This window comes from Bactrocera neohumeralis, unplaced genomic scaffold (genome assembly GCF_024586455.1).
Source record: "Bactrocera neohumeralis isolate Rockhampton unplaced genomic scaffold, APGP_CSIRO_Bneo_wtdbg2-racon-allhic-juicebox.fasta_v2 cluster11, whole genome shotgun sequence".
Classification (NCBI taxonomy): Eukaryota; Metazoa; Arthropoda; class Insecta; order Diptera; family Tephritidae; genus Bactrocera; species Bactrocera neohumeralis.
Genome location: NW_026089624.1, coordinates 10,720,829 through 10,747,541, shown reverse-complemented (window position 1 = coordinate 10,747,541; position 26,713 = coordinate 10,720,829). Strand labels below are relative to the sequence as shown.

At 35.8% G+C, this 26,713-nt stretch overlaps 1 protein-coding gene and 1 pseudogene across 1 annotated transcript in view; both read right to left on the bottom strand.

Annotated features, from left to right (window-relative positions):
* LOC126765684 (uncharacterized) overlaps positions 1 to 26,713 on the bottom strand; it is a 142,047-nt gene that overhangs the window by 22,951 nt on the left and 92,383 nt on the right. The gene's annotated exons all lie outside the window — the stretch shown is intronic.
* LOC126765901 (ceramide glucosyltransferase-B-like) overlaps positions 16,005 to 26,713 on the bottom strand; it is a 21,887-nt pseudogene continuing 11,178 nt past the window's right edge.

The following is a 26,713-nucleotide window of genomic DNA, read 5'->3' as shown; positions in this document are numbered from 1 at the left end:
CCTATAAGAAAATTATAAATCAAACTGTAAGTTAATTGAAATGATCTCGGGATCAAATAAAATAAACAAAATCTAACTAAGTTGTCAAAAGATTAATAGTGAAAATTAATTGTCTTAAATTTAACTTTAAATTACAAGAATTAATTCTGTATTCAAATTGTAATATAAAAGCAAAACTTGTCATAGTATATTTTAAGGTTTACTTTTACCTGTTATATACTAAATACCTAATTTGTACTCAAAACTCTATACCATTTGCTTTTGCTAACATTCGATATGGACAGGCAACAGATTTTTTTATTGACAGTGAACCGATTGAAAGAAAAATTGTTGGCACTGGGTTTGTCGACAAATGGTCGTAAAGCTACATTACAGTACAGACCTTGCATTTCGGACTGACTGCAGATGGTGAAGACGATAGCTCAGACAGCGAAACTAGCTCAGGGCAAAACCACATGTTGCCGGCGATGGGGTCCGTGTCTCCGGTCTTCACTCTACGCCAGTGGTTCCCAAACTTATTTTGTCTACCGCCCACTTTGAGAATAAATATTTTTTAGCGCCCCCATTTTTTCACCTATTTAAAGACTCAAAATTAATTATTGTGACCTATATATGTATATTAACGGAGAATTCTAAACGAAACTTTTACTATAACCAGCAACTTGAAACCTAAGCGCAGTAGGTAACATACAACGGCGCTTAGGTCTCAAGTTAATTCTTACGGGCTCCACCTGCCAATAAGAATGATTATTGAAACACAACTTTATAGCATTAAAACAGAGAATATTTTATTAAAAATAAAACTAAAATAATCGATCCATTATAACAAGTAAGGAAGGGCTAAGTTCGGGTGTCACCGAACATTTTATACTCTGGCATGATAAAGTGATAATAATTTACATATTTTTTTATTTTGCTGTAAAATTAATTAGATTACATCAATTTGTGTACTTTGAGTATTGAATTGTATTTTCATTTCCTAATGTATATATTATAAAGAGAAGGCATCAGATGGAATTCAAAATAGCGTTATATTGGAAGAAGGCGTGGTTGCGAACCGATTTCACTCATATTTCGTACATGTCATCAGGGTGTGAAGAAAATATTATACACCGAATTTCATGGAAATCGGTAGAGTAGTTCCCGAGATATGGTTCTTGGTCCATAAGTGGGCGGCGCCACGCCCATTTTAAATTAAAAAAAAAAGCCTGAGTGCAGCTTCCTTCTGCCACTTCTTCCGTAAAATTTAGTGTTTCTGACGTTTTTTGTTAGTCGGTTAACGCACTTTTAGTGATTTTCAAAATAACCTTTGTATGGGAGGTGGGCGTGGTTATTATCCGATTTCTTCCATTTTTAAACTGTGTATGGAAATTCCTGAAGGAAACGACTCTGTAGAGTTTAGTTGACATAGCTATAGTAGTTTCCGAGATATGACCAAAAAACTTAGTAGGGGGCGGGGCCACGCCCACTTTTCCAAAAAAAAAAAGGCCACATATGCATCTCCCTAATGCGATCCTTTGTGCCAAATTTCACTTTAATATCTTTATTTATGGCTTAGTTATGACACTTTATAGGTTTTCGGTTTCCGCCATTTTGTGGGCGTGGCAGTGGGCCGATTTTGCCCATCTTCGAACTTAACCTTCTTATGGAGCCAAGGAATACGTGTACCAAGTTTCATCATGATATCTCAATTTTTACTCAAGTTACAGCTTGCACGGACGGACGGACAGACGGACGGACGGACAGACAGACATCCGGATTTCGACTCTACTCGTCACCCTGATCACTTTGGTATATATAACCCTATATCTGACTCTTTTAGTTTTAGGACTTACAAACAACCGTTATGTGAACAAAACTATAATACTCTCGTTAGCAACATTGTTGCGAGAGTATAAAAATCGTAAATACAAATAAGTATTATTTAAAAGATGCATTTTCTTTTGTATCGGGTGATTTTTTAAGAGCTTGATAACTTTTTTTAAAAAAAAAACGCATAAAATTTGCAAAATCTCATCGGTTCTTTATTTGAAACGTTAGATTGGTTCATGACATTTACTTTTTGAAGATAATTTCATTTAAATGTTGACCGCGGCTGCGTCTTAGGTGGTCCATTCGGAAAGTCCAATTTTGGGCAACTTTTTCGAGCATTTCGGCCGGAATAGCCCGAATTTCTTCGGAAATGTTGTCTTCCAAAGCTGGAATAGTTGCTGGCTTATTTCTGTAGACTTTAGACTTGACGTAGCATCACAAAAAATAGTCTACGGGTCCATTTCTTGAGATGAATTGTTCTCCGAAGTTTTCCCTCAAAATGGCCATAGAATCGCGAGCTGTGTGGCATGTAGCGCCATCTTGTTGAAACCACATGTCAACCAAGTTCAGTTCTTCCATTTTTGGCAACAAAAAGTTTGTTAGCATCGAACGATAGCGATCGCCATTCACCGTAACGTTGCGTCCAACAGCATCTTTGAAAAATACTTTCCAATGATTCCACCAGCGTACAAACCACACCAAACAGTGCATTTTTCGGGATGCATGGGCAGTTGGCCACCAAGATCATGCGATTTAACGCCTTTAGACTATTTTTTGTGGGGCTACGTCAAGTCTAAAGTCTACAGAAATAAGCCAGCAACTATTCCAGCTTTGGAAGACAACATTTCCGAAGAAATTCGGGCTATTCCGGCCGAAATGCTCGAAAAAGTTGCCCAAAATTGGACTTTCCGAATGGACCACCTAAGACGCAGCCGCGGTCAACATTTAAATGAAATTATCTTCAAAAAGTAAATGTCATGAACCAATCTAACGTTTCAAATAAAGAACCGATGAGATTTTGCAAATTTTATGCGTTTTTTTTTTTAAAAAGTTATCAAGCTCTTAAAAAATCACCCGATATAACCAGGGATAATGGGATGCCCAACTTATTCCAGCGTGAGAGCGCCTCAAAATAAGCGTTTTTTACAACATTTTCTATTGTGGCCAGATCAACCAAAATATGAATTTTTTGGGCATTTAAATTAAAACAGACAACATTTATTACGATTGCAAATTAGTATATATTGGACTTTTAATATATGGCGAAACTATATTCTTAAATCCTCTTTTCTGATTTTATGGTATATTAAAACAACTGACTTTTGGTCTTTCTATACTTAATAAGGTTTATTAAGCCAGTTAGTTCTCAATTAATAAATGTTTTTAATCATTTGTAATTGAAAATTAATTCTACTATGCATCAAATTGCAATACATTTCCTGAAATATATTTAAATTTTGCATTTTCTTTGATTTTCATTGTTTTACAATTTTTATTAGCGATTTTGAACGGCGGCAACAAACCCCTCCGTTTACATATGTATATTTATACTCTCGCAACATTGTTGCTAAGGAGAGTATTATAGTTTTGTTCACATAACGGTTGTTTGTAAGTCCTAAAACTAAAAGAGTCAGATATAGGGTTATATATACCAAAGTGATCAGGGTGACGAGTAGAGTCGAAATCCGGATGTCTGTCTGTCCGTCCGTCCGTTTGTCCGTCCGTCCGTACAAGCTGTAACTTGAGTAAAAATTGAGATATCATGATGAAACTTGGTACACGTATTCCTTGGCTCCATAAGAAGGTTAAGTTCGAAGATGGGCAAAATCGGCCCACTGCCACGCCCACAAAATGGCGGAAACCGAAAACCTATAAAGTGTCATAACTAAGCCATAAATAAAGATATTAAAGTGAAATTTAGCACAAGCGATCGCATTAAGGGACGTAATTTTTTTGGAAAAGTGGGCGTGGCCCCGCCCCCTACTAAGTTTTTTGTACGTATCTCAGATACTACTATAGCTATGTCAACCAAACTCTACAGAGTCGTTTTCTTCAGGCATTTCCATATACATATGGAAGAAATCGGATAATATCCACGACCAACTCCAATACAAAGGTTATGTTGAAAATCACTAAAAGTACGTTAACGGACTAACAAAAAACGTCAGAAACACTAAATTTTACGGAAGAAGTGGCAGAAGGAAGCTGCACCCAGGCTTTTTTTTTAAAATTGAAAATGGGCGTGGCCACGCCCACTTATGGACCAAAAACCATATCTCAGGAACTACTAGACCGATTTCAACGAAATTCGGTATATAATATTTTCTTAACACCCTGATGACATGTATGAAATATAGGTGACATCGGTTCACAACCACGCCTTCTTCCAATATAACGCTATTTTGAATTCCATCTGATGCCTTCTCTGTATAATACGAGTATAAACATTAGGAACCAATGATGATAGCGGAATAAAACTTTACAAAAATACGGTATTTGAAAAATATGTAAATGACGTATAATGAAATCTCGATTATCACTTTATCATGCGAGAGTATAAAATGTTCGATGACACCCGAACTTAGCCCTTCCTTACTTGTTTTGGTATAATTTCAATATGGCCGTTCCAGTCATTCCAATTGCAAAAGGTCAAAACCTAGCCAATCCAGTCAACTGTCAAAGTTCGGTAGGTGAGCGGTTCTCGCATTTCCAGTGACAGGAGAGTTGGGCATCTCTTTACCTCTGCTCATAATAAACTAATGACACAACTTGTCCATACTATACTATACTAGAAATATATACCCCCGCTTAAAATTATCTCATACTAGTCTAAACCCGGGGCTCCGCTCGCTCTTTGTTGAGACGGATATTACTTATCGTGATAACAATATAATGGAATAGTTAAATTGGCAATCTAAATTTTTTATTGACATCGTAAATCACTATGGGAATAGTACATACATAAATATGTATGATGTAACAACATCTTCACAGTTTCTGCATCTGCATCGTATATCGTTACACAAAACACTCGTGGCCACGCAAACCTTACCACTATATTTTCTTAATTTTTTTCGGACTTTTTCGTTCGTTCGGGATTTTCTTCAATTTTGATTTTTTTTATGTTTTTAAAGCATAAGTAAACTAAATTATGTTATCTAATTTCAATTAAAGTTTTAAATTTATTACGTTTAATGAGTAAACCACAATTAGCTTTTCCGTGCTTATACAAAAGCGGCCAATTTTATTGTTTTTAAAATGTTACACCGACTAAACTTCGTGTTTCAGTCAAAAAAAAAAAAATAAAATAAGAAATGTTAGTCTCTTACATTTCGAGCTCATATTGTAAAGCTCACTATCTTTCAATTGATTTATCGATAGCTGATTGTGTTTTGTTTTTAATTAGTAATATTTTTGATAAATAACATGTCATTAATTTATTTCTAAGTAAAAAAGTTTCTATACCGCAAAAAGTACCGCTATAAAGTGTAGTCAAATATGCACACTACTTGAAAATTTTTAGTGGTAAGGTTTGCGTGGCCACGAATGAAAATGCTACTTGTTATAGTGAATAACAGTGCAGGAGTAGAGCAGAAGAGGGCGCATCTCACCCCCTATGTCTAATCATATGGTAATGTTTTGTTGTTTGTTCCATCGAATGTATTGCAAAATTAACGGCTAATTCCCAGATACTACACTTAAGATAACACTGTACCCCGCCAGTAGCTATGTGATTTTATTTTGTATTTTTGAAGAAAAAAAATGTTCAAATGATTCTTACATGAAAATTGAACATACGCTTATGTTTTGAAATATAATAATTTTATTTATGAATTGTTGTGACTATTAAAAGAAAACGATATAAAGTAGCCTATGCCCGAGATTACGAGCTAGCTCATCGCCAATTTTCAGCCAGATCAGATCAGCCGTTCTTGAGTTATAAATATAGACATAAATTGCGTAATCGAGGGTGATTTTGTAAAAAATCTTACCCTCAAAATATATAAATCTAACCTGTACAAAAGAAATTAATATCCAGTCGGATAAAAATCATGTCAGTACATGTACTAAGTAAAATACTAACGGATCCCAATTGAATAGTATAGCCACAGACCATGATGCCAAAGCACCCAACACCATACACTCAGAGAGCGGTTCAAGAAGTATTGTTGTCGGAACCATAGCTACGCGTAGTTTCGCCCATCGTATGAGCCGTTCTTGAGAACTGCCTGTATCACAAATTCCACTATTTTGCATTGCAGGTTGATTACTTATTCGCATTCGCATTCGCATCCAACCTTTGTCTCTTATTGCTTTAACAATAAAGAAATCCTCAGCAAAATAACAACCAAATGCTCTTAAACCCCAAGTTCATCAATTACAGATTTGCGTTACAAGCATGCCATTCCAGTGTGACAATATATGATAAAAAAACCTCTAAAGGAAAATCTTTTATTATTTTGAATGTTTCAATAACTGACAATTCTATTTATTTATTACTAGCTGACTAGCTGTTTAGAAATGAAAAAGTTGAATTTATCATTTCACTTTTTTTCAATGTATCGCAGCTTGATAAACAACATTTTTTGGTTTCTGTTCCGGTGTATAGAAAAGATGGATTTCCAACTCGAGAGCAGGCCACGTATATCTGGCCGAGCGACTATCCTTGTGTCTCAAATGCAATTTTCACTGGAAACTGAATACGTTTGAACTGAAATGGCAAATCGTTAAAACTCAGAGGAATTTGTAGAATCAAGCATTCTGCCCCTTTGTATTCGATAGCTGCGTCACAATCAGTCAGGTTCCATTACACAGTTTCGGCGCCTGAAGATTGTGGAACATAATAACGACAGATCCAACTTTGAGACGCAAATGATGCGGTGGCATACCAAGCCTATTCAAAGAATTTAGAAATTCCACGATCGATCAATTTGTATGAGCGCAAGTCTCCCGGAATTTGACTTTGAATCTTCCAGTTTAAGTCAACAACATCGGTATTTTTGGCAGCTAACATTGCGCGTGCACTTAAGGAATTGTAGTTACGATAATTTGTCCAATGTCCGAATATTCGTGATGAGTTCATCTTTGGTGAATTGGTAAAGGGAAGATGGAATTGATATCAAACCACCGGAAGTATCAACCGGAATTTACCCATTTCCAATTCTTAGCGAATACGATGTAAAATGTCTTCGGCAATGTCATTTTTGTTCGTATTCCATAATTGACGCTAATTTGATGGCTGATCATCGCGAAAAGTGTGCGAACTTCATTCCAGTGATTATCATGTTCCAGCAATTGTAATTGTAATTGTATGTATAATATCAAGATATTTCCGAATAGAGCAAGCTCTCGCAAACGGTTCACTGACGAAGGTTGAGAAAAAACTCGTAAATGTTAATTTTGTTGCTGGGGGTGTTTTCTCTGTCTGTACTGTATTCTCTGTGTTGAAATAGACTATTTGGTCATTCTCCAAATTAACTGCGAGACGCACAACAGTCGGAAAACGTTCATGAATCGCAAAAGTAAATATCATACAAAGCGCTTTATTGCAGTTCACGTATCAACGGTATCGTTCAAGATCAGTAACCGCCATGTTGCTTCCTTTGGTGACGTATTTGTACACGTATTTTATCGATTGAACCAAACTGCAATACGCAACATTGACATGACTTTTGAATGTGAATTAGACAACAGTGGCGAATATGGTACGATCCGTATGTTGTCGACTTCGTTTCGTATAATTCTGCTTCTATCTCTGGATCAGGAATTTCCGCAGAAGTGATTTCATCAATTTGATTTGGTGTAACCACCATCCAAAGAAGAATATGTGCGTGCGGCAAACCTCTCTTTTGCCACTCAACAGAGTACATCCAGCATCTAACAGAACCACATACATATATGTACGTTGCTTTAAGATAAAGTTTACAAAACATCGCAACTGTTGTTTGAAAAGTTGTCCTCTGACATCGTGACGATCGCTTGTTGATTGCCCGCGATCCATAATTTCATTCGTATGTCATCGCATCCTGGGAATACTCGGTCATGTGCCATGGGCTGTCAATATACATACTTTTGTTGATGCCAAAACGAACGCGACCTCTTCGTGGCATCGTAACAAATTTCAATCTTTAATTGAGCACTTTGTGTGAAACACACATAACGATTTCACGGAATAAATTTCAATAATTTTTTTGGAATAACCGGAATAAAGAAGGCAAACGACAAATTTGAGAATTGAAAAACAAAAGGAAAAAAGTTGACAAAAAAATTTTTGTATGAAGAAAAGTTATTTTTTTGGAACTGTCCAACTTTCCGACTTTTCCTCACGAAAAGCATACCGTTTTTTTATTTCTAAACTTTCCTCGATCCACAGCGAACAACCTCTGAAACCAACCTCAGCATTCATTCGTTTGTATGGGAAAAAGAAAAGGGCTCTTTTTAGGGGTTTTCCGGCAATTATTCGAATTTTTTCGCCATAAAAACCATCCTTGAGCCTCAACGAACATTTTAAAAAAAGAATTGGCAAAATTGGTCCAGGCGTTTTTGAGTTATGCGCCAGCATTTAAAATCATGTTCGTTTTTATTTCCTTTTTAAAATCGTATTTGAAAATTTATTTTCTTCATATTTTTTTTTTCGGAAAATTTTCCAGAATTTTCTTAAGTATTCTCCTTGTTTGGGCGGAGACCTGTCCGAATTGGTGGTAATCACCGAAATCGGTCCAGGCGTTCTGCAGTTATAAGCGTAGTAACTAACGTCACTTTCTTTTATATATATAGATATTTAATGGCGTAGATAAAAGGTTAGTAATGGTCTTAAAAATTTCATAAATTTGTTTCCATGAAGTAAAGTTTACCAAAGTTATTAACCATATCGATACATTTCAAACTCATCAATGAACGTTACTCTATAATCACGATAGCAGGCAACCTTTGCCAATATTGTAACATTTATGACTAAAACAAATCGGCATTGTGAACTATAATGGCTGAATCTATAGAAATTTTGTAATATTACTGAAGAAAAAAAATGCCCTATTTCTAGAGCTGTAGTCAAGTAATTTTGACAGCAGGTTACGCATTGTGAATGACGCAGATTAGAAGAGCGAGAGAAAATAAACAAATAAAATATACTTATGTGTGTAAGTATATAAATATTTTCATTGCGATTTAAGGAATGTGGTTGATATTTCGACATTAATATGGGCACTGTATTTTTTGGTCAGATATTTGTTGTATGGGACTATCCATCGGTTGTCTATTTCAATTAAATGTTTATTGGCACGAACAACTATTTTATTTCCATCATTGCGGCGGCGATATTGAGGATAGCCGTTAACGTTTGAAAGCGTATTAGCATGAAAAGTTTTCGGATAGTTTTTGGAGCAAATTCCCGTATCAGTCATGCAGGGCGATGATGAATTAAGTACTCCACATGGGCCATGAATCATACATTTTGAGACTATTTCATACAACTCAGGCTCTGCCTCCTTATTAGGAATCTCAGCGCAAAGAACCAGGTCAATTTCCGAAGGCTCGCGAATAACATCTTCTTCGTGAAATGCTACTAAGATGTGGGCATGTGGTAGACCCCGTTTTTGAAACTCAATGACATTTAGGTAGTATTTCACCTTTCCAAACACATTCCTCTGGGAAATATCTTTCATAAGCTCATTGAGCTTCTGCTTAAAAACCCGGGCTATCAGTTCTGGACACATTTCCGGTCCCTGGTATCTCTCAATATTCTGAATGACTTCTGGCCATTTTGGATTGCATGTAAAAGTTATTAAAAGCGACGGTTTTCCATATTTTCTAACCATAGCCATAGCATCCTGGTAATGCATGTTCATATTTCGAAGAGAGCCAACAAAACTTGAAGGAAGTGCAACTATACGACCAGGACGAACACTTTCCATATTTGCACCACGCATTAAGTAGTCATGCAAACCAGCATATGTTTCAACACGTAGCTCTTTCTGATGAGTTCGCAGAAATGCCAGACGTGCTCCTTCAATTCTGACATATTGGTCAACTAAATACTGTTGCCAAAGTTTACCTGACGCATGAAGCAAGCTGAAACCTTCTCTTATCGCCATACGGTAAGCAACAAACTGCAGTTGGGTTAATTTAAATCTACATTCCGTTCGATGACCCTGTTCATGCAGAAGAGTTTCATCATATCCTGACTCGCCATAAGGAAACAAAAGCGGATATACTAATGGATCACACAACCTATGTAGCGTTGAGACAAATAATAAATTCTGCATATCAGATTTCCGTGAAAATATTCGCAAATTTCGATTTCCAGGTGGTTCACCATCCTCTGTTGTGAAAACGGCCGCAATTTCTGAGCAGTTTGGCAAATTATAACGTCGATCAGCGCTGTTAAAAAGTAGCATGCTAATTCGGCGAGCATTGCGATTTTTTTCTCTGGCCCTCTGTTCCTCTTCGCGTTCAACCTGCGCCATATGCTTATACTCATTTGCCAAGGGGTTAATATTTGAAAGCATTTCGTGGATTTCTCTCAGCAAATACCTATCGCAGTTTGAATTATGTTGCGCCCTTATATCAGTTGCTTGATCCGTGTCAAGAATAAAAAGCTGGGCGTAGGAGGATTCTGAAGGATGATCTGCATGCAATGGACCTACCTATGATACATTGATCCATGTATTCGGAAGCAATATGGTCTGCGCCCTGTAGGCTCCGCAATTTTCGCTTCGAATGATGCAAAAGCAAACGAACTATTTAGCTGCCGAATATTCTCCAAATAGTGTCCCCGCCAAGAGCTCAAATCATTTTCTAACACAGCTTTCAAAAACTCAGGTACACGTAATTCTTGAAGTTTAACTTTTCCGTCATGACAACATGTCGTAAAGCCATTTATTACCTAGTAACAATTTCGACCAAATATTAAGACAATAAGTATGTATATACATATATTACGAATATAAAACAATGAAAAGTACAGGTACCTTTTCACTTCCGAAATGTTTTGCTTTACAGTGTAAACATATATTAGTCAAACCCCCAAGCGAACTATACTCCGGAAGAACTACGGAGTTTAGGGCAGCTTTGAAATAACTTGCAATAGATCCTGCATGACTACGGCTCTAATAAAATAGGTCAATTCATATACATACATACATTAACAATTAAAAATTCCTTTTTATCTATAACATTCACCTCTTCTCTTCGACCTGTTAAACTCCCTTTTCATCTAATTCGCCTTTGGTTTGACATTTTATTTTTAATAATTAATCTGAATCTGAACTGAAATTCGATATAGTATGTATGCATTCGCTGGTAAAAGCCGCCTTGACTTTTGGAAGAAAACTGAACTGACTCAAAGCTTACTTAACGCAATAACACTTCTAATCAAAATAACGCCGACAACAATATTTCTGTTAGATTTTGCACTTGCGTCATCGCCCATACATATGTATATACATACATATGTTTGTAAGTATGTATGTGTGAATATAAAACAAAGTAGAGAGCGCATGTCAAAGCGCAGTGTTCCTTAGCTCGTACATACATATACGTGCAACATAGAAGAGAGCGCATGTCAAATCGTAGATAGCGCCTTAGCGCATGCATATGTATATATGTACCAGTGCACATGCCAAAGCAAACATTTGTAATTTGTAATATTCGTCATTCTCTTATTGTCATAGATAACTTGATTAGAATCTCTTTTCTTGCTCTCTCGCTTGCAGCTGATCTGTTTTCTGAGCTGCCAACAAAACACAATCAGGGTGCCGTCAACCAGCAGTTAGTGAAAAAGGCGGGATGCCAGAAAAGCAGCGCTATAATTACTTAACGAAATTAGTGTGAAATGAAACTGTGCGAACATTTTTTGGCAAAATAAATGTTTATGTAAATTAATTAATGATTTTGCATTTTAGCATTTACATATATATGTATGTATGCATTTTCAAAGTGTTTAATTTAGTGTTTTGTATAATTTATTAAATACCCAAGTTAATATTTTTCAGCAGTGGCATCATTGGCAAATGTTAAAAAAAATGCGAGTTTTGACAACTCTCTCTCGAACCAAAGAGTCTCGTATCAAGTTATCTATGCTTATTGTCATTTTGCTACCGAGCAGACAACATTGTTGTTGTTAGATTTCGCACTTGCGCCTTCGCGTATGTGGGTATGTATGTAACGAAAGCAAATGACAGAAACATTTGTAATTATTCATTCTCTTACATATATGCTCTTTTCTGTAGAAGCGCTGCTTATAGTAGCTTAATGTAAAAATTGAAGAACTTTAAACGCAAATATATCAAAAGTGGTTCAATGAGTTTAAAATCTGTAAAATTTGTGCAAAGTTTCAGATCGCACACTTTAATTTGATGTATTATTTGTCTCCGTACGTTTTGTAGATCTCTGGAAATAAGCGCCTTGTCTTAGAATAATATATAGACTGGAGCACTAAAAAATAACGGGAGAATCATAAAATCAATTTTAATACAATTTTAAACTGCGAAAAGGGAATTTATGGAATAGAAATTTATTGTAAGAAATACAATTCCCTACAAATATGCTTAAGCAATAATGTAGTAGACTTAAGTAATGATACTTGTATAAATAATCTTTTAAAAAGTCGTTTGCCAAACTGCATGGAGGTCAACAACCAGCATATCCCAACTATAGAGGAAATGGGACCTGGAATAATACTACTAAATTAATACAACGGAGAAAATTCAATAAACAACGAATCTTCATTTCTAAACGGGACCTTCATCATTTTGTATACCAACGTAACCATTGTTATCAACGGGAAAAAGTTCTATAACGAAGAAAGAACAGCAAGTAAACCACTACCAGCCATCCTACAACCGTCATCCGCAGCACTCAATATAGAAGAATTCCTCTCTCCTCTGCTAAAACAGCTTAACTTCAACAATACAAAAGAAAATCTTCGGATGAAACAAAAAGAAGATGAATCCAATAAACTGTCAATAAAGGAGCATAGCTCCCAAATAAAGGGGATCGCTCCCAAAAAAAGGAGCATAGCTCCCGGAAAACATTTTTTTATTAAAACTAACTAAACGTTTTTCAACTTATACACTGACGAACGATTATCGAAGAAAGAGAAAAAGAAAAATCGTAAATACAAATAAGTATTATACTCAAAATAAGCGTTTTTTATAACATTTTCTATTGTGGCCAGATCAACTAAAATATGAATTTTTTGGGCATTTAAATTAAAACAGACAACATTTATTACGATTGCAAATTAGTATATATTGGACCTTTAATATATGGCGAAACTATGTTCTTAAATCCTCTTTTCTGATTTTATGGTATATTAAAACAACTGACTTTTGGTCTTTCTATACTTAATAAGGTTTATTAAGCCAGTTAGTTCTCAATTAATAAATGTTTTTAATCATTTGTAATTGAAAATTAATTCTACAATGCATCAAATTGCAATACGTTTCCTGAAATATATTTAAATTTTGCATTTTCTTTGATTTTCATTGTTTTACAATTTTTATTAGCGATTTTGAACGGCGGCAACAAACCCCTCCGTTTACATATGTATATTTATACTCTCGCAACAATGTTGCTAAGGAGAGTATTATAGTTTTGTTCACATAACGGTTGTTTGTAAGTCCTAAAACTAAAAGAGTCAGATATAGGGTTATATATACCAAAGTGATCAGGGTGACGAGTAGAGTCGAAATCCGGATAAAACTGTCTGTCCGTCCGTCCGTTTGTCCGTCCGTCCGTACAAGCTGTAACTTGAGTAAAAATTGAGATATCATGATGAAACTTGGTACACGTATTCCTTGGCTCCATAAGAAGGTTAAGTTCGAAGATGGGCAAAATCGGCCCACTGCCACGCCCACAAAATGGCGGAAACCGAAAACCTATAAAGTGTCATAACTAAGCCATAAATAAAGATATTAAAGTGAAATTTAGCACAAGGGATCGCATTAGGGAGGGGCATATTTGGACGTAATTTCTTTGGAAAAGTGGGCGTGGCCCCGCCCCCTACTAAGTTTTTTGTACGTATCTCAGAAACTACTATTGCTATGTCAACCAAACTCTACAGAGTCGTTTTCTTCAGGCATTTCCATATACATATGGAAGAAATCGGATAATAACCACGCCCACCTCCCATACAAAGGTTATGTTGAAAATCACTAAAAGTACGTTAACGGACTAACAAAAAACGTCAGAAACACTAAATTGGCAGAAGGAAGCTGCACCCAGGCTTTTTTTTTAAATTGAAAATGGGCGTGGCCTCGCCCACTTATGGACCAAAAACCATATCTCAGGAACTACTAGACCGATTTCAACTAAATTCGGTATATAATATTTTCTTAACACCCTGATGACATGTATGAAATATAGGTGACATCGGTTCACAACCACGCCTTCTTCCAATATAACGCTATTTTGAATTCCATCTGATGCCTTCTCTGTATAATACGAGTATAAACATTAGGAACCAATGATGATAGCGGAATAAAATTTTACAAAAATACGGAATTTGAAAAATATGTAAATGACGTATAATGAAATCTCGATTATCACTTTATCATGCGAGAGTATAAAATGTTCGGTGACACCCGAACTTAGCCCTTCCTTACTTGTTTTGGTATAATTTCAATATGGCCGTTCCAGTCATTCCAATTGCAAAAGGTCAAAACCTAGCCAATCCAGTCAACTGTCAAAGTTCGGTAGGTGAGCGGTTCTCGCATTTCCAGTGACAGGAGAGTTGGGCATCTCTTTACCTCTGCTCATAATAAACTAATGACACAACTTGTCCATACTATACTATACTAGAAATATATACCCCCGCTTAAAATTATCTCATACTAGTCTAAACCCGGGGCTCCGCTCGCTCTTTGTTGAGACGGATATTACTTATCGTGATAACAATATAATGGAATAGTTAAATTGGCAATCTAAATTTTTTATTGACATCGTAAATCACTATGGGAATAGTACATACATAAATATGTATGATGTAACAACATCTTCACAGTTTCTGCATCTGCATCGTATATCGTTACACAAAACACTCGTGGCCACGCAAACCTTACCACTATATTTTCTTAATTTTTTTCGGACTTTTTCGTTCGTTCGGGATTTTCTTCAATTTTGATTTTTTTATGTTTTTAGTAAGCATAAGTAAACTAAATTATGTTATCTAATTTCAATTAAAGTTTTAAATTTATTACGTTTAATGAGTAAACCACAATTAGCTTTTCCGTGCTTATACAAAAGCGGCCAATTTTATTGTTTTTAAAATGTTACACCGACTAAACTTCGTGTTTCAGTCAAAAAAAAAAAATAAAATAAGAAATGTTAGTCTCTTACATTTCGAGCTCATATTGTAAAGCTCACTATCTTTCAATTGATTTATCGATAGCTGATTGTGTTTTGTTTTTAATTAGTAATATTTTTGATAAATAACATGTCATTAATTTATTTCTAAGTAAAAAAGTTTCTATACCGCAAAAAGTACCGCTATGAAATGCAGTCAAATAAGCACACTACTTGAAAATTTTTAGTGGTAAGGTTTGCGTGGCCACGAATGAAAATGCTACTTGTTATAGTGAATAACAGTGCAGGAGTAGAGCAGAAGAGGGCGCATCTCACCCCCTATGTCTAATCATATGGTAATGCTATGTTGTTTGTTCCATCGAATGTAGTGCAAAATTAACGGCTAAAACCCAGATACTACACTTAAGATAACACTGTACCCCGCCAGTAGCTATGTGATTTTATTTTGTATTTTTGAAGAAAAAAAATGTTCAAATGATTCTTACATGAATATTGAACATACGCTTATGTTTTGAAATATAATAATTTTATTTATGAATTGTTGTGACTATTAAAAGAAAACGATATAAAGTAGCATATGCCCGAGGTTACGAGCTAGCTCATCACCAATTTTCAGCCAGATCAGATCAGCCGTTCTTGAGTTATAAATAAAGACATAAATTGCGTAATCGAGGGTGATTTTGTAAAAAAAGGCCGCTGTTAGGAGCTTCTCCAGGACTAAAGGGATAACAGTGAACATTTTCACGTCTTTCCATGCTGTGGTTCGGGCGCAATGAGCGGACATACAAAAAGGCGTTTCATTTTTATATCTAAGATTCCTAGGAAACCAAAAACCGAAACACTAGCTTTGAACTAAAATGTGGATAACATTGTTTTGTTAGCTTCTGCTATGATAACAGTAAACGTTTTGTACTCAAATTTATATTACCTGACGGCAACTCATACGCAATTCCATCCCATTGCAGCTTATATATTCACCTACTGGATTCCAAAGCGCATGCAGGAACAGGTAACACCCACTTATTCCCTCAAAAGCCAACCAGCAAAAAATTGAAACTTATGGAACGATAATGACCCATTCTAAAATTTATACAATAGAATGTCATTGTTAGTTTTAAAATATATAAAATCTTACCCTCTAAATATATAAATCAACCCTGTACAATAGAAAGTAATGTCCATTCGGGTAAAAACCATGTCAGTACATGTCATGGAGGCCATGATGCCAAAGCACCCAACACCATACACTCAGAGAGTGGTTCAAGAAGTATTGTTGTCGGAACCATAGCTACGCGTAGTTTCGCCCATCGTAAGAGCCGTTCTTGAAAACAGCTTATATCACAAATACCACTATTTTGCATTGCAGGTTGATTACATATTCGCATTTTCCAACCTTTGTCTCTTATAGCTTTAGCAATAAAGAAATCCTCAGCTAAATAACAACCAAATGCTCTTAAACCAACAAGTTCATCAATTACAGAGTTGCGTAAAAAGCATGTCATTCCAGTGTGACAATTGATGCCCAGAAAATATTTTGAACGTTTGAATAATTGACAATTCTATTTATTATACCACATCATATTGCGCAGATAAAAGGTTAGTAATGGTATTTAACATTTCATAATTTTTCTGGCATCATACTTGGCTAAATAAGTCTCAGACCTCCCTCACAATATTACACTCCCACACGACACACATTACATACACCACATCATTATTCCACACCACATCTTTATTACACACCACTTCATCATCACATTCCACATTACATGCACACAAATACTACAACATCACGAATTCAACATACATGAGGACACAAAACAAAGAAGAACAAACGGGACCGAGGGACAAGATACCAGCTTCTTTTTGGTTTTCGATACGAGCCAGCCATCACATCGCAGACGTTTCTCCGTGCCCCCTTTTTAACTTCGACTTTCGTTGCGCATTTCAAATCATTACAAGGTGAGCACTTGTAAAATTTACACGGTCCTTCGAGCCATACCGGACGGTACCACTGGTTAACAAAGTGAACACAGTGAAAATAGAAACAAAAGAAAAAAATTGAACTAAATCAAATCCTACATTGGGTACTGAAGCAATACACAAAGTGGACAAAAGTGCCAAAAAAAAGTGTGAGGTGGCGAGTGTGGAGCATCAAAAATACATAGGTTAGGTTAGATGGCTGATCAAAGATCGCACGTGGACTAGTAGATGTTGTCCTTTGTGAAGCCATTGAAAAATCGAACTCCCGTGTTCGGACTTAGAGATCGGCAAAGTAGCCAAAAATTCGCTTAGTAGCCAAAAAAAAATTGCAGAGACGCTTTATTTCTATGCCCGCCAGATCGGTGGGATGTCTGAAGGTATATGCCCCCAAGTGTCTAAGTCTTGATCTCCGCAAAGCAGGGCAGTCAAGAAGGCAGTGCTGTCTAATTTCTACCGCATCTTCTTCCAAGCAGCTTCTGCAAACGGCGTCCGGTAAGATTCCCAGTTTTACAGCATGTATGCCAACAGGGCAGTGGCCCGTCAAGAGCCCCTTCACTAAAGAGAGGCTGGCCTTACTTCCTGCGATCTATCCTGGGCGGGCCAAAAGGCTTTTGCGACCGCGCAGGCACCAATGCTGGCCCAGCGCTGACCCAGCAGCCGCGAGGCCCAGCTATCCAGTAGTAGAACACAAGAGGATGCAGGAGCACCTACCTGTTCCCATTCTACCGATAGCGATTCCAGGGTGCCCTTCCTTGCTAGCTCATCAGCTTTGCAGTTACCTGAGATTCCGCTGTGGCCCGGCACACATACGAATCTTATAATAAAAGCTCTCACCGCCAGAGAAAATGACGCCAGACATAAAGTGGAAAAAAAGTATAAAGTAAAGTGTCTTAAAGTGTATAAAATAAACATAGAGACATAAATACATAAGCGCAGTGCAGTGGAAACCACAAAATTCACATTCAAAAATATTCATACACATACCTACGTTCAACAAAAAGCAAACGGGCCCGTTACAAAAATTACAAGAAATACTAACCGGAGCAAATGCAACAACACAGCTGGACGTCACAGAGACCTGCATCAGGAATAAAGGGATGTTAAACTTATTCCAGCGTGAGAGCGCCTCAAAATTAGCGTTTTTTATAACATTTTCCATTATGGCCAGATTGAACAAAATAACAATTTTTTGGCATTTATCAACCCAATACCCAACATTTAGTACGAAAAAAAATTACTAAATAGGGGTTATTTATTGTATGGGAAACTATTTAAATCTTTTTAAAGAATATTATAACAACTGACTTTTGCCCTTTCAATACCCAATAATAGGATTTAAGCTTGTTAGCTCTCAATCATTAAATGTTTTTAATAATTTTCCATTGAAAATAAAACTATGATGCTTCAAATTACAAAACGTTTCATCAAATATCTTTAAATTTCACAAATTAATTTAATTTTCATTGTTTTACATTTTTTATAAGTGGTCTTGAATGATGCAACAAATCCCTCCGTTTACACATTTTTTTGGTAAGATGTCAATCTGGCCATCGCTCGTTTCCAATTGATAAACGTCAAAACCTACTGAACTCGATTAGCTGTCAAAGTTCAGTAGGTTTTGACGTTTAGAAATTGCACTCTCACTTCCAGTGAGAGAGGAGATAAACATCTCTTTATCTCTGCCTGCATACTACTAACGAAGGAGAATTGCACAGAAAAAAAATAATAAGGAAGAGCTGACCGACACCAAGAAAGGAGGCCACTGACCCCAAAACGAAAAAAGTAGATACACCGCTACTTGTTCCCACCAAATACAAGTCAAAGTAAGAGCATCGTTTTCATTTTTTATTAAAATGTATGTATGTTTGTACTGGTTTAAACCAGAAAACCCCGTTTTAATAGTTCAAAAAACGGGTACCAGCACGTTAACTAAACGCAAAAACAAATAATATCGGCATCTACTTTGGCATACATCTCGCAATACCCCTTGTTCTTTGACCGTCAAAAACAAGCAGGATTGCATATAAAAGCATAATACATACATACATATTAGGCCGGGTCGATTTGTGGGAGGCAAAAAAATCGCCCATTGCTCTATGAAAATCATATTCTAGGGATCAAAATAAGATACTTTGCCGAAGGAACCATACCTCTGAAACGAATTTTGATGTCCCCCAATTTGGGACGAACTTTTGGGTAAGGGCAAATTTTGAAAAATCCCACTTTGAGCCATTTAGAGTGCTCCAATCGAGTCCAAATGTATGACCGACCCCCACTAACTTTGGACGGCCGATCCACTCATGCCAGTGGCACACCCCCTGGAACTCCCCTAGGGGTTCCCCGTACAATCATTTCAAAAAATCACCATTTTTGGTGACTTACATGAAAAAATCAGCTAAATTGCTATGCATTTTCTTTATTTTTATTTAGTCAGAACATATGTAAATGAAAAAAAATTAATTTAAGTGATGATCTTAAACTAACAATAGACAATTGTGTTTGCCCTTGAGATCGCAAATGATCAAATCGCATTTACAAGTTCCAATGAAAAAAATTGTTTCCAGAGATTTTACATACTCTTAATTGTTGGGTGTTGTTTCTTCTCTTGATTTGCTCTTGATACTTGACAACACGGAACACTTATTGTTATTGTGCGTGTAATAAAATATATAAATTTATGTAAAATATAAAATGCTTATTTTAAGCAAACATCTAAAATATTAATAAAAAATAAATATGTAGAAATATTGTAGTGAATTGTAAGTGTATAAAAAGTGCATAATACGGAAGAAAAACTAACCATAAGTCGAGAAATTGCAAAATTAAATTTGCAAAATTTTTAACTTTAAATGCAAATATCTCGAAAACTATAAGTTTGCGGCGGCAATAATTATATATATTCTTAATCTGGAGCATCAGCACTATCCAACCATAACACTTTTAACCCTGAAATCGTGGGATGGTATACTAAAGCCGAACCTTAATTTTTTTCATTTACATATGTTCTGACTAAATAAATTTCTTAAGAGAAAAAATAGATATTATTATAAATAAATGAATAAAAATAAATAAAAAACATAGCAATTTAGCTGATTTTTTCATGTAAATCACCAAAAATTATGATTTTTTGAAATGATTGTATGGGGAACCCCCCAGGGGAGTTCCAGGGGGCGTGCCACTGGCATGGGTGGATCGGCCGTCCAAAGTTAGTGGAGTCAGCCATACATTTGGACTCGATTGGAGCACTCTAAATGGCTCAAAGTGGGATTTTTCAAAATTTGCCCCTACCCAAAGGTTCGACCCAAATTGGGGGACATCAAAATTCGTTTTAGAGGTATGGTTCCTTCGGCAAAGTATCTTATTTTGATCCCTAGAATATGATTTTCATAGAGCAATGTGCGATTTTTAAATCGACCCGCCCTAATACATATGTATGTACAAAGTGCAGTGATCTCCAAACGAGCAGTCACTTGCACATAAGATAATTACAAAAGATCCGCTTATACATAGGTATACCCTATAAAAATTAAGGACGCAAAATATATATATAAAAAAAAATTAATGCTATATACATACATATATGCATACAAAATATATATATACATAGGAAAAAAAAGTTTCTGCGGTTATTACTAATTAATTAAAACCAAATTAAACTTAAATTAAAGTAAATATTGAACACGCGTAATTTACGTTTTTCGTTTGAAAAACTCTTATTGACCTACAAGAGTTTTCGATTTTCGGCTTCACGTACAATTAAAGACGGAAATTGAACGCGTTATTGCTATGTTAATATCGTTCAAGACTCCTATTTACGCAAAAGAGTTCTCGTCCAAACACATAAGTACATACTGATAATAAGGTGACATTGTATTTATTTTGAAAATTCTTATTCTTCCAAATCAATTTCATCTTCTTCAAAGTAATCCTCTCCCGATGCAATGCACTTGTGCCAACGGATTTTCCAATCTTCGAAACACTGGTTGTAGTCAATTTTCGGGATGGCCTTCAGTTCCGTCTTCGCTGCGGCTTGAATCTCCTCTATCGTATAAAAACGGTGTCCCCGGAGCGGTCTTTTGAGCCAGAAGTCGCACGGCGACAGATCAGGTGAATACGGTGGTTGCGGAACGATATGGGTTGAGTTTTTGGCGAAATGAATTACGAGGGCAGTATGGGATGGTGCATTATCGTGGTGTAAAAACCATGAATTGTCTTTCCACAATTCCGGCCTTTTTAGGCGGATAGCGTTACGCAAACGACGCATAACGTTCAAATAATATTCCTTGTTAACTGTTTGACCGGTTGAAGGAATTCATAATGCACAACACCACGATAATCGAAGAAAACCGTCAACATGTCCTAGATTTTTGAGCGACTTTGGCGCGATTTTTTTGGTCTCGGCTCTCTTTTGGCACAATATTCGCTCGATTGATCGGTTTTTTCGGGGTCATAAGCATAGATCCAAGTCTCATCGCCAGTTATAACGCGTTTTATGACACCCTGGTACTCGGAAAGCATCGTTTCACACACTTCAACTCGACGCCTTTTTTTCCAAAAAATTCAATGTTTTCGGTACCAGTCGAGATTTGACGCGCTTGAGGTCCAAAACATCCTTCAAAATGGTATTGGCTGAGCCTTTCGATATGCCAACTTCATCAGCAAGGTCTCTAATTGTTGTTTAATTTTCCAACACCAAATCTTTGATTTGTTGAACGTGACCTTCGTCGGTTGAGGTTGATGGTCGCCCTGGACGCCCTTCGTCTTCGACACGTTCACCGCCGGCTTGGAACTCACTATACTACTCTATGAATCGAAGCCGTTCTCCATTCACGGCCATTCTCTCGCAAGATCGCTCTAATTTCACAGTCCTAAATCTAGGGCTAAGGAGTACCCATTCTAGCCACATCTGAACCAGGCGTGGAGTTACTACCCTTTATGAGCCGATAACATAGAAAAGGCAAATAATAAACGACCTGTATACCATACCGATAAAATAAGAAATTTTCAATAACCTATAATGAAATGAATAAAAGCAAACAAGGCATACACTGGTTTGCCATAACAATGTGTCGGGGTGATCGACGTGTGTTTGCCGGTGTGCCAAATAAAATAAAAACTATTAGAAATCGGGTAACAATTCAAGTTTGATATTCGAATAAATATAATATAAGTATGTGTACGGGTTAATAAGTACAATTGGGTGATTATGTGTGGATGTGTATAATTGTATGATAGTGTATAAAACTAATTACGAGTATACTTAATCTAATTATAAATTTATGGGTAACCTGATGTGGTTGAGTTTTTCCCTCGTTGAGAAAATGATTCTGCTGCTAATACTGCTGATGCTGCTGTGGTTGTTGTTGCTGCTACTATTTTGGCGCCTGTATGTGTCCGTCCACTCTGGTGATTCGTTTTATTGTGTCTTTTCGTTTTGTTGGGTACTTCGCTGTTATGTTGGCGCTGTTGGGTGTTTTTTGCATTGTCCTCTAATTCGTATTTAGACGAGTTAGGAGGACAATGCAGGGATGTGTTCATTTGGTATGAACACAATGAGTCGTCAAAAAAGCAAAATCAAATAAATACGCAAAATAAAGTTGCTTCTCTTAAATACCTGCACGCAAATTAAAATGCATACAAAATACATGTGTTATGTTTTAAATCAAAATCCGTTCTCTGCACACCCGGATAAATGTTAGTACATTATTGACTTCTGTTGTCAGAATATATTCTGCGCCTTGGCTACTCCACCAGCAGTACGCCAAAATACAGATAATTACATATTCTTGGAATACTAGGCAAAATATTTGCCTAGGTGGCCCAGGATGTTTAAATGAGTTAAGCATCCACCTCCTCTACTCGATAAAACTCGCGCATCCTAATGGACGCCATACTCACTCACCACACTTTTACATCATTCAACCCACTCATCAAAAGGGATGGACAAAAAGGGTAAGGACACATTTCGTCACATACAGTTCGAGCATCACCATCCGTTTTATATACCCTCGTTTTTTGGACACCAATCTCGCGCGCTGCAATTACCACTGTGACCCCCACAATCTAATAACATTAAATTTTAAAACATTTAACTTATCTGTTAAAATTAACATTGAAGATTTAACTTCAAAATAAAATTATACAAAAGAAAAGATTTTTATAATAAATTACATTGTCATTATAAACTCAAGTGTACCCGGTACTTTTATTTCGATTGTGCGTGATAACCATTTAAAGATATACTTACATACATATATACATTTGTATCTAATGGTTACGAAATTATTCAGTTCTTGAATCAAAACTATGACATTTCAAATAACTTAATTAATAAAATAAATATTTTGCATATATACAGATAAGTCTTTTGGGGAGGTATATATGATAATGTTAAATAAACGAAGCAACTATTAACACAAATCCAAATGCACACAAATTCAAATGAGTCCTCATTAAGAACGTGGACTTCTTCTTGAGTAGAAGAACGTTTAAAAAATTGAACACATCCTCCGATTCTCTTCTATTGATCACATATGAATATTTGAAATTCACTTCACAGCCGGAGGTATTTGTCACGTTTTCGTAAATCAATTAATTTAGAATTACAATAGTACTGTTTATATATAATTTAGTTCATTTAGAATTAGAAGTTTTATTTATTTTGATAATAAAAATTCATCGTATTTCAGTTAGCGTTCACTTGGCACTCCTCATTGGATGGACCTTTATGTTTGGGGGTGTGTTTAGACAATTTCTGAGAATCATTTAGGATTTTAAATGTATGAGACAATGTTTTGTAATGACTAAAATTTTCGATGAGCCGAGGACTTCGGCGGAAATCATTGAAGCCTCTACGTGCCTGCATGTCAACTTACAATAGATCGAGTTCATCAACATTTCAAGCAAAACCACCGCAATTCTTTATCGCTATAAATAGATCCTAAGGTTCCACTTGTCAGTACAGCACATTTAAGATGGCAATCCGATCGCAAAGCCAACATTAAAAAAAGCGTTTGACTCGGCTTTAATATTAGGTTACGTAAATGGACTGATATTTATGAGACGACGAATAATCCCACTTGGATTGCTCGAGACGCTTGTTCGTTGTGATGCCCCAAGTAGGGATCAAACAGACCGCCCTATATGTGCAAATCTTCTAGCGCCAGGCACAAATTTGCACTGGATAATATCTATAAATCTGCTGCTACCTTATTAGTTCCAATTGTGCAATAGAAGTACGAGAAGATGTCGGAATGTCCCACTCTGAGACTCATCAGGTTTCCCGGATTCTGGTACCTTCACATCAATGCATTTGCGGATTATTTCTACGGGTGTCGCTTTCATGATGATAAAAACAAACAAATCTCCCGAAATCGGAAATAGTTTATCGCAGGTAACACCGATAGGGATTTCCCAAAATTACAATACATAATTTTTTAGAAAAAATTGATGAAAAATGCAAACGTCAGCTAATTTTTTATTGTAAAATATTTCTTTTAAAAAGCTTGAAAATCACTCTCCATTACCTCGTAATTGTATACATAATATGTACAGAAATAAGGTTCAAAATGTCAAAGTTTCCGTAGTTTTGAAGTTATGAGAACCACTGATTTTCAAAACGTGAGCTTTAGGGAAAGCGCTTTAAAGTTTTGAAATGTTAATGCAAAACGTTAATAAAATAGACAAAAAACCATTCTTCTATTCAAAATATTTTGATCCAATCGGCTTCAACTGTAATAACTCATTATACACTAAACAGGGTATATTATGTTTAGCATGTGAAGTTTGTAAGGAACTTGGAAACCCTATAAAATATGTATGTTGAAACCCTATAAAATATGTATGTTAGTGATCAGCGTGACGAGTTGAATCGATTTAGTCACGTATGTTGACTGTCCATTATTATATTCCTTATGTTTTGAGATATCAATCGAAAATTTTGCACACTTCCTTTCTCCCCAAGCAGCGGCTGATTCGTCAGAACCGTCAATATCGGAGCACCATATTATAAAGCTGCCAAAGAAACTGAACGATTAAAACAAAGTTCTGGTTTGGTAAACTTTTTAATATCTGCACGAAATTTGTCACCAAAATATTTTTTAAATTTTCGAAAAACTTATTCAGAGCGGTTTTAAATTATTTTTCATTTTTTAATAATTAAAGTTATTTAAAAATAATATTGTCTTAAATTTATAAAAAGTGTGAACCAATTATAACTTAAAAACAGACAATATGTTTTGATACGATAACCCAGAGATTCTGTCAGGCTTGTTAATTGACTTTCCCGTTAAAAGGTAATTTCCAACTCACAAGAAATGTAAAAACTTCATATGAAAAACCGCTTAAGGAATGGTCAAGGAAATTTCCTGCGGTAAATTATAGTTCACTTGAAATGTTGTATAAAACTTACCAATCATCAACCACATTCCTTAAATCGCAATGAAAATATTTATATACTTACACACATAAGTATATTTTATGTGTTTATTTTCTCTCGCTCTTCTAATCTGCGTCATTCACAATGCGTAACCTGCTGTCAAAATTACTTGACTACAGCTCTAGAAATAGGGCATTTTTTTTCTTCAGTAATATTACAAAATTTTTATAGATTCAGCCATTATAGTTCACAATGCCGATTTGTTTTAGTCATAAATGTTACAATATTGGCAAAGGTTGCCCGCTATCGTGATTATAGAGTAACGTTCATTGATGAGTTTGAAATGTATCGATATGGTTAATAACTTTGGTAAACTTTACATCATGGAAACAAATTTATGAAATTTTTAAGACCATTACTAACCTTTTATCTACGCCATATGATATCTATATATATAAAAGAAAGTGACGTTAGTTACTACGCTTATAACTGCAGAACGCCTGGACCGATTTCAGTGATGACCACCAATTCGGACAGGTCTCCGCCCAAACAAGGAGAATACTTAAGAAAATTCTGGAAAATTTTCCGAAAAAAAATATGAAGAAAATAAATTTTCAAATACGATTTTAAAAAGGAAATAAAAACGAACATGATTTTAAATGCTGGCGCATAACTCAAAAACGCCTGGACCAATTTTGCCAATTCTTTTTTTAAAATGTTCGTTGAGGCTCAAGGATGGTTTTTATGGCGAAAAAATTCGAATAATTGCCGGAAAACCCCTAAAAAGAGCCCTTTTTTCCCATACAAACGAATGAATGCTGAGGTTGGTTTCAGAGGTTGTTCGCTGTGGATCGAGGAAAGTTTAGAAATAAAAAAACGGTATGCTTTTCGTGAGGAAAAAAGTCGGAAAGTTGGACAGTTCCAAAAAAATTACTTTTCTTCATACAAAAATTTTTTTGTCAACTTTTTTCCTTTTGTTTTTCAATTCTCAAATTTGTCGTTTGCCTTCTTTATTCCGGTTATTCAAAAAAATTATTGAAATTTATTCCGTGAAAACGTTAGTGTGTGTGTTTCACACAAAGTGCTCAATTAAAGATTGAAATTTGTTACGATGCCACGAAGAGGTCGCGTTCGTTTTGGCATCAACAAAAGTATGTATATTGACAGCCCATGGCACATGACCGAGTATTCCCAGGATGCGATGACATACGGAAAATTTTGGATCGGGGAATCAAC